General features: G+C 38.1%; 1 protein-coding gene across 3 annotated transcripts in view; it reads left to right on the top strand.

Moving 5' to 3' along the window:
• Window positions 1-3,945: 3,945 nt before the first annotated feature.
• ghrb (growth hormone receptor b) overlaps window positions 3,946-11,979 on the top strand; it is a 33,611-nt gene continuing 25,577 nt past the window's right edge. For 2 of the 3 annotated variants that reach the window (XM_042220582.1, XM_005921691.3), the window contains exon 1: window positions 3,946-4,216. The gene's annotated coding sequence lies outside the window, so the exon portion shown is untranslated. The other variant, XM_005921692.2, reaches the window with a different exon arrangement.

Here is an 11,979-nt window from a genome sequence, read left to right as displayed (position 1 = left end):
ACTGAAGAAACACCCACAATTCATAAGCCGTGAACAGAGACTTGGCGTTCTTTTCCACTGCTTCCATTTCTCCACCAAACTTTGTGTCACTGTGTGTCTATTTCCAGTAAAAATATGTGATAATCCTGTTTGCCTTGGGAACAACAAGAACGGTGTGCTGTTTTTTGTCCTTTTTTCATTGTAGGAGAAAAGCAGCAGCTACGTCACAGCTGTTTATCCTGGATAAGGCTTCCATAAGCTGAGTCAGCGTGATTTAGCCAAAGGTCACATAGACTCATATTTGAAAACATTCGATTTTTTTTGTTGCACAATTCATGTAGAAAAGTCCCAGGTATTAAATACTGGCATAAGTCCAGTTGCCTTCATTTCAAGTACTTAAAACTCCCGTCAGAGGTAGAACTTATACAGGCAGACTGGATTATAGCCCAGCAGTGGTCTGTCATTATGCAACAAATAGCTGCAAGAAATAGTTCAAGTCTTAGGAATTAACCAGGATTTTTACATTAATTGGTGCTAAAATGATGAAGTTGCCCTTCGGTGGTCTAAACATAATGTGTAAGGCATGATTGAGAAAGCAGAAAATCTTTCACCTGGTGTGTAAAATCAGTAGATCAAGAAGATATTATGTGTGAAACTAAAAAAATAGAAAAGAAAGATCACACCCAAAAAATGTAAAAGTTTGCTAATGATGTTTAAAAGCACAGTAGCCTCTATTTTTGTCAGCCTGATGGAGCATAATAATAGAAGCTGTAGTTCTATTGTGTTTCTGCCTGTGTGCACACTTGGTCCTCTAGAGGGCACTGGTTACCACTGTGACAGTAGCACAAGCCTGTGCTGTAGTGGTGCTTGATGGATGCTCAGGACACAGGACTATAAATTCTTGCTCATGTCTTTTTTTTTCTTTTTTTTTGTGAAGTGTTGTCGTTCGGGTGATTAGTATTTTGAATAATAATATAACTCTAGCATCAAATGTGCTAGAGCATTTGCTCTTACTATTTTTTACATACTATACTGCTGAGTGACTGTCTGCTCCTCGTCAAATACATTTCATTGCAATGTTGACCCTGTGCTAACTTGCATATGACAAATAAAAACTGAAACTGAAAGGTCTTAGAAAGATTAACATGTTTTCTTTCCCTAAACCTTGCCAAAGTAACATGAATATATGGATTTTACACACATGATACATAAGTGAACACTCACACTTGTACAAACAGGATATTCACTATAGGCCACACAACACAGCACAGACTCACTTTGCACAGCAGACACACTCCACTTGAAGAACTACACATGAGGCCTTTCAGGGGGTGACTTCCAGGTGAAATCCAGGTAACAGTTTAGTAAAATAAGAAGGCATGTATGCAACAATAAATAAAACAAAAAACTAGTATGGAGATAATTGTTAAATATTTTGGGGACGTCTTTATTGAACCTCTGTAAGTTATGCCAAACACATCTTCTTCTTCTTTCGACAGTTCCATTTAGCGGTCACCACAGCAAATCCTCTTCCTTCACCTCACTCTCTTCTTGCATCTTCCTTTGCCACACCAACCCTCTGCACGTCCTCCTTCGCCACATCCATGAACCTCCTCTGCGGCCTTTCCCTTTTCCTCCTGAATATATCCACCACCCTTCCCCTGCACATGTCTAAACCATCTCTATTGGAATAAATTCAGGATTCTTACTTTAAAATACATCAACATATGAAAAAAAGTCAACCTATTTAATGCATCTTGGTAAAGATTCAACCACATCTGCTCTTCATCCGACCAAAAACAAAGCAGCTCCAAATCATGATGATACTGATGATAATAATTTTTATGAGATTCTTTGAGTTACTGTGACTGAACTGTAAGAGCAGTCTAAGTATATACCTGGTGAAAATTTCAACATATTAAATTAACAGGGTGTTCTGTGATTTTGTATCCTCTTCCCCTGAGAGTCTAATATCACTAACAGCAGGCTTCTTTTATAACCAGAACTTTTCACCTATATTGACTGAGTTTGCGTCCTATCTCAAATATCAAAACTGCAGAATATGTGTGTGTCTCTGTGTGTGCTATGAGATCCTATATGTTACCCTCAAACCACCCAGCATGTGGAGAGTGCTGGGTGGTTTGAGGGGTGGTCTGAGGACAGGGTCAAAAACAAGCTGTAGCTGACATATGATTGGGTAAGGACTCACATGTACTGCTGAATGGAAAAGCACTGAAATGTGACTCCACAGGCTGGGAGGCATTCGCTCTGTTAGTCTACGTGTAGAGTCCAAGCTGAAGCTGAGCTTTTTTCAGCCATTTGTTAAGTTTCTCTCACAGTTTCTCTCAGCACCCACGGCAGCTACCAATTAGCTGTAAGAGCTTTATTAAAAAGGTTGACTAATGCACGTAATCACGTAAATATATTAAATTGTTTAGATGATACTGTGTTATCCATTTTTTTCCAGAGCATTTTCAACATTGACAGAAAAATATTGACATTTTTTATAAAACAAATAAAGACAAATGCACATGACACACTTATGATTATTGCAAAGGACAAAAGGTGAGAGTGAAAAAATACAAGACTAAGAAAATACTAAAAGGTTTAGTTTTTTTGTAAATTTTGTAAATCAACAAGAAAAAATTGTTAAATTGGGAAGAAATAAGGCAAATACACCAGTGTATGAATGTGAGAGTGAATGAATAGTGGCATTGTAAAGCGCTTTGGGTGCCTTGAAAAGCGCTATATAAATCCAATCCATTATTAATAATGTTTTGGAAAAAAATTGGTATATTACTTACTCAAAAAATAGAAATATATAGGGAAAAAATTAAGATCTAGCAAATTCACATGAAAAAATATGAATTTGGTCATATTCAGGAGACAAAAAGTGTCATATTTAGGAGAAATTGAGAAATACAAAAACAGCAAATTGAGAAAAAACGTGGCAATTTTTTGCATTTTGCAAGAAAAAATTGTCAATATTGTCAAATATTGACTAAATTGAATTAATGAGAACAAATGCAGATTTATTGTTAAATATGTGACAAAGTTATTAGAAAAACCTGAAAATTTCATGAGAAAAAAAGTTTACAAGACAAAAGCTGCCAACAAGGCAAATTTGGGAAACATAAATAGCAAATGTCCACTTCTCCTAAATTTCCCAGCATGTTCTTCTCTTGCCCTAACATATAGGATCTCAGTATTTGTGACACCAACTCAGTACATTTAGGCATGTAGAAATGGTCAAGAGGGGCAGGCTGTTGTGTGTATTTCAGAAAATACTGATCTAGTTTTCCCACACAACCAATTTACAGAGAGGACACTGAGTAAGTGGCAGTTCTCTGGGTCACAAGTCCTTTTCTCTGGTAAAAAAAAAAAAAAAAAAAAAAAAAAGGTACTTGTTGATGACAGAGTTCACAGGAAAATGGCCACACTGCTTCAACCGCAAGACATCAGAAACTCAAATAACCCATCATTACAACCAAAGTGTGCAGACAAGCATCACATCTTATGCAAAACTTTGAGGCAGATGGGCTACAGGAGCAGAAGACCACACCAGGTGCCACTCTTGTCTGCTGTGAACAGGAAACTGAAGCTACAATCCACACAGGCTCACCAAAATAGATTTCTGCTGTGACATTTGGATGGAAGGCTCAGAATTTGGCATAAACAACATGGATCCCTGGATCATTTACCAGCACAGCCTACCTGATCGTTGCTAACCTTGCCCATCCCTTTATGAGCACAAAGGAGAACACACCATGTCTCAAACTGGTTTCATGGACATGAAAATGACTTCACTGTGTGTAAATGGCCTCCACAGTCACCACATCTAAATCCCACAGATCCATGAAGACAGACAGGAGCAAGGTGTACCTAATAAAGTGTCCGGTAAGCGCCTTCTCACTGTTTTCCTGCTGTTCTCAGACTCCACCGGTAGATGGCGCCACTCTTTGCTTCTCCACAGCGTAAACACATCACAGCTGCTGCCGACTGACACACAGCGAGGCGTTCTTCGACAGCGCTGCCAGCTCATCCCGCATTCTGTGAACAAATACAAAAATAAAAGTAACATAAAAACCATCACGGCTCGCAGCAGAGATAATCCGGAGGTCATTTTTTCCTGAGCGAAGTAGGAGTTTTAGTTTTTTTTTTCCTTCTTGCGTGCGTTCGCCTTTGCTACAGCTTTACCCAGGACAGCAGTGAGACCTCCAAGACCGAGCACACTGCGGTGAGTTACAGATGTGTGTTGTAACCCACGCGGATCTAAAAGCCACCAGTGGATCTGGGAATCCCACACGCAGTAGATTAAGCCTTGCTTGTGTTGTGTGTGATACTGTCAGAGCTTCTCGTTCACGTTTTCATGAGGTTAGCCTGAAGAGGGGAAAGGACACAACTCCGACTGTGTAAACAGTAAGGGTGCTGCCACCTGCTCATTACTTTTGTTTAGAACTACTTTAATACTAATTTAATTTTTACTTTGGTTATTTATTATTATTATTTTGAGAAAATACTAATTAATCAATTAAGCTATGTAATGTTTCCAAACAAAAATTCTCTAGTCATGTGGATTTCTTTTCATGTGTCTTTTCCTGAGGATTTTCTCCTTTCCTTCGTCTTAAATGAGTAAACTGAGCAATTTTGGGGTTTTAGATCTTTACGAAACCTAAAAGAAGTTTACTTTTTGGATTGTCACACAAGGGGGGCGGGGCGGGATACATAAGAAGAAGAAGCACATATTAATCAATTCGTTGATTATTGGAAAAACAATTAAAAAATAATCAAATATTTGGCAATGACACTACTTATAACTTGAAAACCTAAAAGTGGAATACTCCAAATGCCTCATGGATTTTAGGAACGTTACAAAGGGAAATAATTAACTCCTACAATATGATGAATTGCAGCGCTGCATTCCATGTTTAATATCTTCAGCTAACATGTAGCGAAAATATATTTTGATAATATGAAAGTTAGAAATGAGGGGTGACTCAAAACATTGGCACAGCACTATGTGATTATATGACTCTGAATGCAAAGTGACATCAGATGCATCTTCTTTGAATCAGCAATTTTTGAAAATGCATCTAGAACCTGTCTAGGCTCCTCTCGTGGCAACCTTAGAGGACTAGACATAATAGTTTAGAGACGTTCAAAAGTGTGCATTTAAGCTCCTATAATTAACGCTGCATGTCAGGACAAAAACCGTTAAAACCTGTGGCGAGGTGCAGATCAGGGAGAGGGTATGAAACCGTTTCTAAAGCTCTGAGGGTTCCTGTGAACACGTTGGCCTCAATAACTCAAAAACGAAAGATATTTAGGGCCACCAGTAACTAGGGCCTCAAAATAGCCTGGGATGCCTCTACCACTCTAACAGAGCTTTAGCAGTCATCTGGAGTACTTGCTGTGCTAGAGGACTCTTGGATTTCCAGGAAGAAGATTCTCTAACTGAATGAGTCAAAAACTGAATCATCTGGGGAGAATGCTAAGAATTAAGGTTGACAATGTATCTGTATTTTATCAGGAAAATAGGAAGAAGGTGCAGAGATTTATTGAAACATGCAAATGCAATTATTCTTGTAATTTCTTTATGTAGTTTTCAGGACTACTTCTCCGGGTCTCTCAAGGGACGTTCAAAGCTCTTTGCTCTGTTCCATTGTCTGCTATCTTTTCTATCCAGGTCTGCTTTTACTGCACTGGCAATGTGTTTGAGACTGTCATGCTGAAAAATTAAGCATATCAGATGCCTTCCAGATGGAATCAGAATGGTAGATCAAAATCTTACTGTACTTCCTTCATTCATAATTTCCTAATCAACTTTAACAATATCCCCAACACCGCAAATTTAGCCCCAAACCATGACAGAGCCTCAACACAATGACATGCAATCTTGCTCCTCTTTTCTGAATTCCATGACAACAATTTGAACTATCAATTTTAAATTTGGATTCATAAGACCTGTTGTCACTGTTTTTATTCCAGTTCTTGTATATTATGGCATATGGTATTTTCTCCCTGTTTCCCTTGGAATGGCTTCTTGATAACCAACCTTACACTGAGACAATTTCTGAGAAGCTTCAGTGAACAGTAGATGGATTTGCTGAGGACACAGATGTATCTTTCAGGTCCTGTGTCAGGTCTTGCTGGAATTTTTCCTATTTCTTTACGGCTTGACTTTTAGATACTGTTTAAACAAACAAACAAATAAAACAAAATTCCTCTGAAAATGATCAGATACAAGGACTGCACTGAATGTGAGTGACATCCTGGAGAACTATTCCTCAGACCAGTTTGAAGAATTAGAAGAAAGTCTGGTTTTTAATGAATGGAGGGTGGTGCTGGAGATGATGTGCTGAGAAGAATGTCTTTCCAAAACATCTCGAAGCTGAAGGGAAAAACAGACTTCCATCAAATATTGAACTAAGAGGCTTTTCTTAATGAGAAAATTCTCTTCTTATTTGCAGGAATAAAATCTCATTTGAACGTGGCTGAATGTTTTGTGAAGTAACTGAGTGCAAAGCTTTAAAGTCTTAAACCTAAGGTGGAATTTCCCTGTCACGGTGTTAAGTTTCCTGTTTTCATCAAATCTGACAGCCCTGTCCTAGTTAAAAAAACAAACAAAAAAAACCCAATGCAGTCTCACCCAAAAGATATTTTACTGTTTTGTTTTCATTTTTTTTAAGGTCCTGAAATGTTTAAACTGAGAAAATGCATAATTTCAAGACAAGTATGAGTAGTTTTAAAAGGGCTGGAAAATGGAGTTAAAGCTGTGCTTACAAATTGTGAAACAGTTTTAGTTCCTCAGTATAAAATGACCAAGGGTTTAATATCTCATCATCCACATTGCATGATGCCATTAAAAGATCTGGAGAAATCTCTGTGTGCAAGCGCCAAGACTGAAAATCAGTGTTGGATACTGGGATCTATAGTCCCACAGACAGCACTGCATTAAAAATAGGCATGATTCTGAAACCACTGTCTGTGAGCACAGGTCACTGTGTCATCCACAAATGCAGGTTAATGCATTTGTTCATGCAAAGAGGTAAACATGATCCAGAAACACTGCCATCTTCTCTTGTCCAAAGCTCATTTAAACTGGACTGAGGTAAAGTAGAAAACTGTTCTGTGGTCAGACAAACTGAAATCTCAAATTCTTTTTGGAAAACATCCTCTGAGATCATCTGGCTTTTTATCAGCACTCACTTTAAAAGCCTGCATCTCTGATGGTGTGGGGCTGCATTATTGTCAGTAGGCACCACCATCAATGCTTTAGAGCAACAATGCTCTCATTCAGATGATGTCTTTTTCAAGGAAGGCTTTGCATATTTCAGCAAGACGATGCTAAACCGGAAGCTGCAGCTATTGCCTGCGATCCAGATCTACCCTAAACTATTTGTACGACAAAGATTCAGGACTGTTGAGCAGCTAGAGTCCTATATGAGACATATGGGACAACCTTCCTCTCAGCTATCGCAGATGTTTATAGACTTGTTAAAAGAAAGAGTGGATGCTGCAGAGTAGTAAACACAGCCCTGTCCAGACTTTGTTTTTAAACGTGCTGCTGCATTCAAATTAAGCCAATGTTTTTTTCATAAAATTGTACATTTTCTCAGTTTAAACATTTCATATGTTTTTCATTGTTCTATTTTAAATAAAATATGGGGTTGTGAAATTTGCAAATCGCTGGACTTTTTATTTGTATTTTACAAAGTTTCCTTGGGTGGAAAAGGAAAAGTGATAGTATTTATACTGTAACCTTTGTTTTGTTTCAAGTAGGGGTGGGCGGTATAAACGGTATACGGTAGAAACAATATGAATTTGGCCAACGGTAGAGATTTTGACTATACCACTCTACCTCGATAGCGCATGTTGATGGTGTCATCAAGCCTGTTTTGGTCAAAAGCATCGCAGTGGCTGCAAGCAATATCATCTGCAAATTATGCCGTTTGGCAGTAATAGCAAAGAGAAGAAGCACGTTTTGGAATATCAGGATAACCAAAAACTGCGCTTCACTTCCGTACCATTGATTCATCAATGTTGAATTCTCTCACAGCTGCTCTATTTCCATGTTGTTGCAGTAAATTAATGACTAACCTTGTATTGTGGATGGATTATCTCAGTTGTTCTCCTGACTGAAGTTTGGTCCATTTAAAGCATCCTGCCATGCGATTGCATTTGTCTCTAACCATCAGGAACCCTCACGTTAACTTTTATCGAGTGGAAAAAGTTAGCGTTCATCCTCCAGCTTCACTGTGTTTTTATGCTAACATAGCTGTGTTGCTAGCCCGATCGTCCGGAAACCCTATCGGTACCCCGCATGCGCGAAAGGTTTCTACTTCCGGTCGTAGCGTTTTACGATAGTTATGGGTCAGAGTATCTGTTAAGATGTTAAGAATAACAAGTATATCTTAAAATGTTTGCAATAATGAAGCATTTCAGTACAATGTAGACAAAAACGAAAAATAAAAAGAAAGTTACGGATCAGGACTCTCCGATCCTTACTGCGCATGTGTAAAGTCTGACCGTACAAATCGGGTCTACCCGATCCGTACCGCGCATGTGCAGATGTTTTCTTCTTCTTCTGTTCGTTTAATGGCAGTTTACTCCCCAGTGTACGAGGATACCGCCACCTGCTGACCGAGCGAATAAACCCTATTATAAACTGAATTAGCGTCATTACAAACGTGTGTTAAATTTGATTTAGCGATAGTCGAGTGTGTTTATGCTTGTCTGTGAGGAGAGGATTGTTGGAATAGTGATGATGATGTGCGCTATCACTGTCAATTGTCAGTAAACACTTCATCTGGCTGATGAATCTACACGTGAGATATTACAAAGTCTGCATTATTAACTCTGTAATTAGGCGCCATTCTTCTTATTTTACGGCGCTGTTGCTCAATCGGGGGACACTCTCTGTTGAGGAGAAAAGCATGAATTTCTTTGTATACGGATTATCCATTGTTTAAATGTCCCGGGCAGTCGAAAAGGAGGCAGAGCTGTTGAGAAATGCTAGGAGCTAACTGGGCGCTAACCGTATCATTCAAATATATTGAATGTCGCAATGTTGGCAAAGAGAGGAAGTGACGTAAGATTTGCATGCGGGGTACGATATTATGCTAACATAGCTGTGTCACTAGCGATCACGTAGCACATCATTATATACCAGCTAGCCCAACTTCAGTAACCCTACAAAAGTCACTGTTGTTTAGTTTTCTGTCTTCATTTATGCTGGAAGTGATAGCAGAGCTGTATGTTTAAATTCTTTCAGAAATCTCTCAGTCAGGACATGGTATATCATGTTTAGGTGGAAACTAGCGAGCTAACTTCTAACTGTTAAATTTAATAAATTCTGTTTTCATGCTTGGATGTTAAACTTAATTGTTACACTTGGTAAAGCAGCAACACTGATCATTATACTAAAGATGAAAAATTTAGACAGTTTTTAACTCTCAGTGATGCCGCAGTGTTCGTTTGACTTTGGGACCTGAAGCAGACGGAGTTTTGGACCCAGATTACTCTGCAAGGCTCCTGACTATGGTAGTTGTAATGCTCCCACAAACCATCAAGTGGTGCGGCTTCGTAGCTTACCAAAGTCGTTCTAAACATTTTTGACAGATTTTTGAGCGCTTGTACCACATAAAATTGGTTTCGAGGTCAGTAATCACAACCAGAATTCATAGATAAAGCAGATTATAAGGTGCACTGTCGATTTTTGAGACAATTAAGGGATTTTAAGCGCACCTTATAGTGCGGAAAACACGGTATACAGAGGAAAAGAATATATCGCGATATATATCGTTACCGCACATGCTTCAGATTATACTGTGATACGGATTTTAGGCCATATCGCCCAGCCCTAGTTTCAAGCATAAACAGATTTATGATCTTAAATAATTTCTCACAGTTAGTTACTGTATTATCACAAACAGGTTGGATGTATTTGCCAACTTGACCCATTCAATCTCAGAGTGATGGCTCTGACTCTGTCTGTGGGCAATACTTTTTAGTTAAAAAGGTTGGTGAGCAAAATAAAGACTTGACATGAGATAATTTTATCTTATTAGATAAAACAGATACTGACAAAATGTAACTTTGAGGGGAATCATTTGCAGTTGGAAAAAAACCCCCATGATAAATCGCAGTATATGTTGGCATAAACATATAATATATTACAGTGTTAAAAATAGCAATCATATCAGATTCTATTAAATGCTAGTTATTTTTTAAAATAATGCTTTCACTAATTAGCAATATATTTGTGTGATATACACAAAAACTTCAAGAATTTCAAGCTGTTTTCTTTTTACGTTGTCATTATTTGGTAGTGTGTGTGGAATTTTGAGGTGAAAAAGGAATTTAATCCATTTTGGAATAAGGCTGTAACATGAAAAAATGTGGAACAAGTGAAGCACTGAGAATACTTTGTGTACTTCCTCCTTTGTCCCCATTATAATTACTGCTGCTGTTGGACACAGGGCAATCAAGCCTGATCATTAGACATAACTAAGGCTCATAAAAATTGTGAAAACTGAAATGATGTCTGTTTGTGAAAACACCGGTACAACGAGGCCCTGAATACATGTTAAAAAGTTATGATAAGCTTCTCTAGAACCTGGTATTGGCCTTGAACATGGTAGCGGAGCCCAGGTGTGTTTATTTAACAGGCTCTGACCTCTGCAGCTGTGAGCAAAGTTTAGTCTGGAAGAGCATGAGTTAAAAAAAAAAACCCTCAAAAAAACTACACATGTAAGAAACCTACTTTCTTAACTCCGTGTAGACAAACAGAGGTAAACACTAACTTACACTACTGTGTGCATTTTGACTCCACTTTATAAGTTAAAGGTTATGTGTGATTTACCTACATAAGTGTGGTATCTGCAGGTTTCCAAATCTGCTGTCAGTGATCACATATATTGAAACATTTTAGGGCCAATCTGTGTTAGCTGCTGAGAATCTGCTTTCTCAGAACAATACTGTGAGATATTTATCCTAAAAAAGTTAAGCTCAAGGACTTTAGATAATGGGATTTCAAGTGGGCCCTCTGAAAATGATGCTAGAAAATCATCTAAAAACAGCCCTGCCTGTAGAAAACTAACCACAGTAGAGACTTGAAATTTTGCATAATTCCCGATAAGTGCAGCTTTTGTTTTTTTCAGGCAAATCCAAGATTGTCAGACGGGAGGAATTCGATACACTGACATCGAATAACCCTGATCTAATTGTGTGAAACTAACTGATGCATTTATCAGTCACTTTCTTCATTTTTAATGATGTTCTGTATAAAATGAGTTTGAAAGAAAAGGAGGAAAGTTATCAGTGATTGCTGTAAACCAAGCAAGTGTCTAATTCTGATAAATATTTAAAGTTAAAAGAATACAAAAATACACATGTACCTAAGTCCTGATATCATTCAGTAAACCTTTAGTAAATTAATATTGGGTGATTTGTAAATTAAGTCTAAGAAAGTCAATGCTCCAAAGTGAGCTTAGTTGAAGAAATAAATATGACCTTGCTGCACATCTTTGAATAGCACGGCAACAAATAGCAGTGAATATATTAGAGTGGAGACGGTAAACTGGCAAGACGGCAGACATCAGAGAAACATTCATGTAGATCGAAGCTGAACAGGCTTAGAGAACAACATGAATGGGTTTGCATCAGAAGGTCTCTGCCTCTTCGAATGGAGATCAAACCACATCTTTGTTGATATGTTCTGAGGCAGGGATCGCAAACATGAGGCCCGGTGTCCAAAATTTTGCACATTCATGTCTTACAATTTAAACCTAAGAAGTCATGCTGACACATTTCATTCATTTACTAGAGCAACATGTTTTTTTTTATCATGTATAAACACTGAGACATGCTGTTTAAATTGTACTTTTTCTTATTTTAGGATACAGTGGGGCAAAAAAGTATTTAGTCAGCCACCGATTGTGCAAGTTCCCCCACTTAAAATGATGACAGAGGTCAGTAATTTGCACCAGAGGTACACTT

Source organism: Haplochromis burtoni, unplaced genomic scaffold (genome assembly GCF_018398535.1).
Source record: "Haplochromis burtoni strain Fernald_Lab_line unplaced genomic scaffold, NCSU_Asbu1 Contig_51, whole genome shotgun sequence".
In the NCBI taxonomy this organism is placed as follows: domain Eukaryota; kingdom Metazoa; phylum Chordata; class Actinopteri; order Cichliformes; family Cichlidae; genus Haplochromis; species Haplochromis burtoni.
Note: the sequence above shows the minus strand (reverse complement) of the source record. Positions and strands in the feature narration are given on the sequence as shown.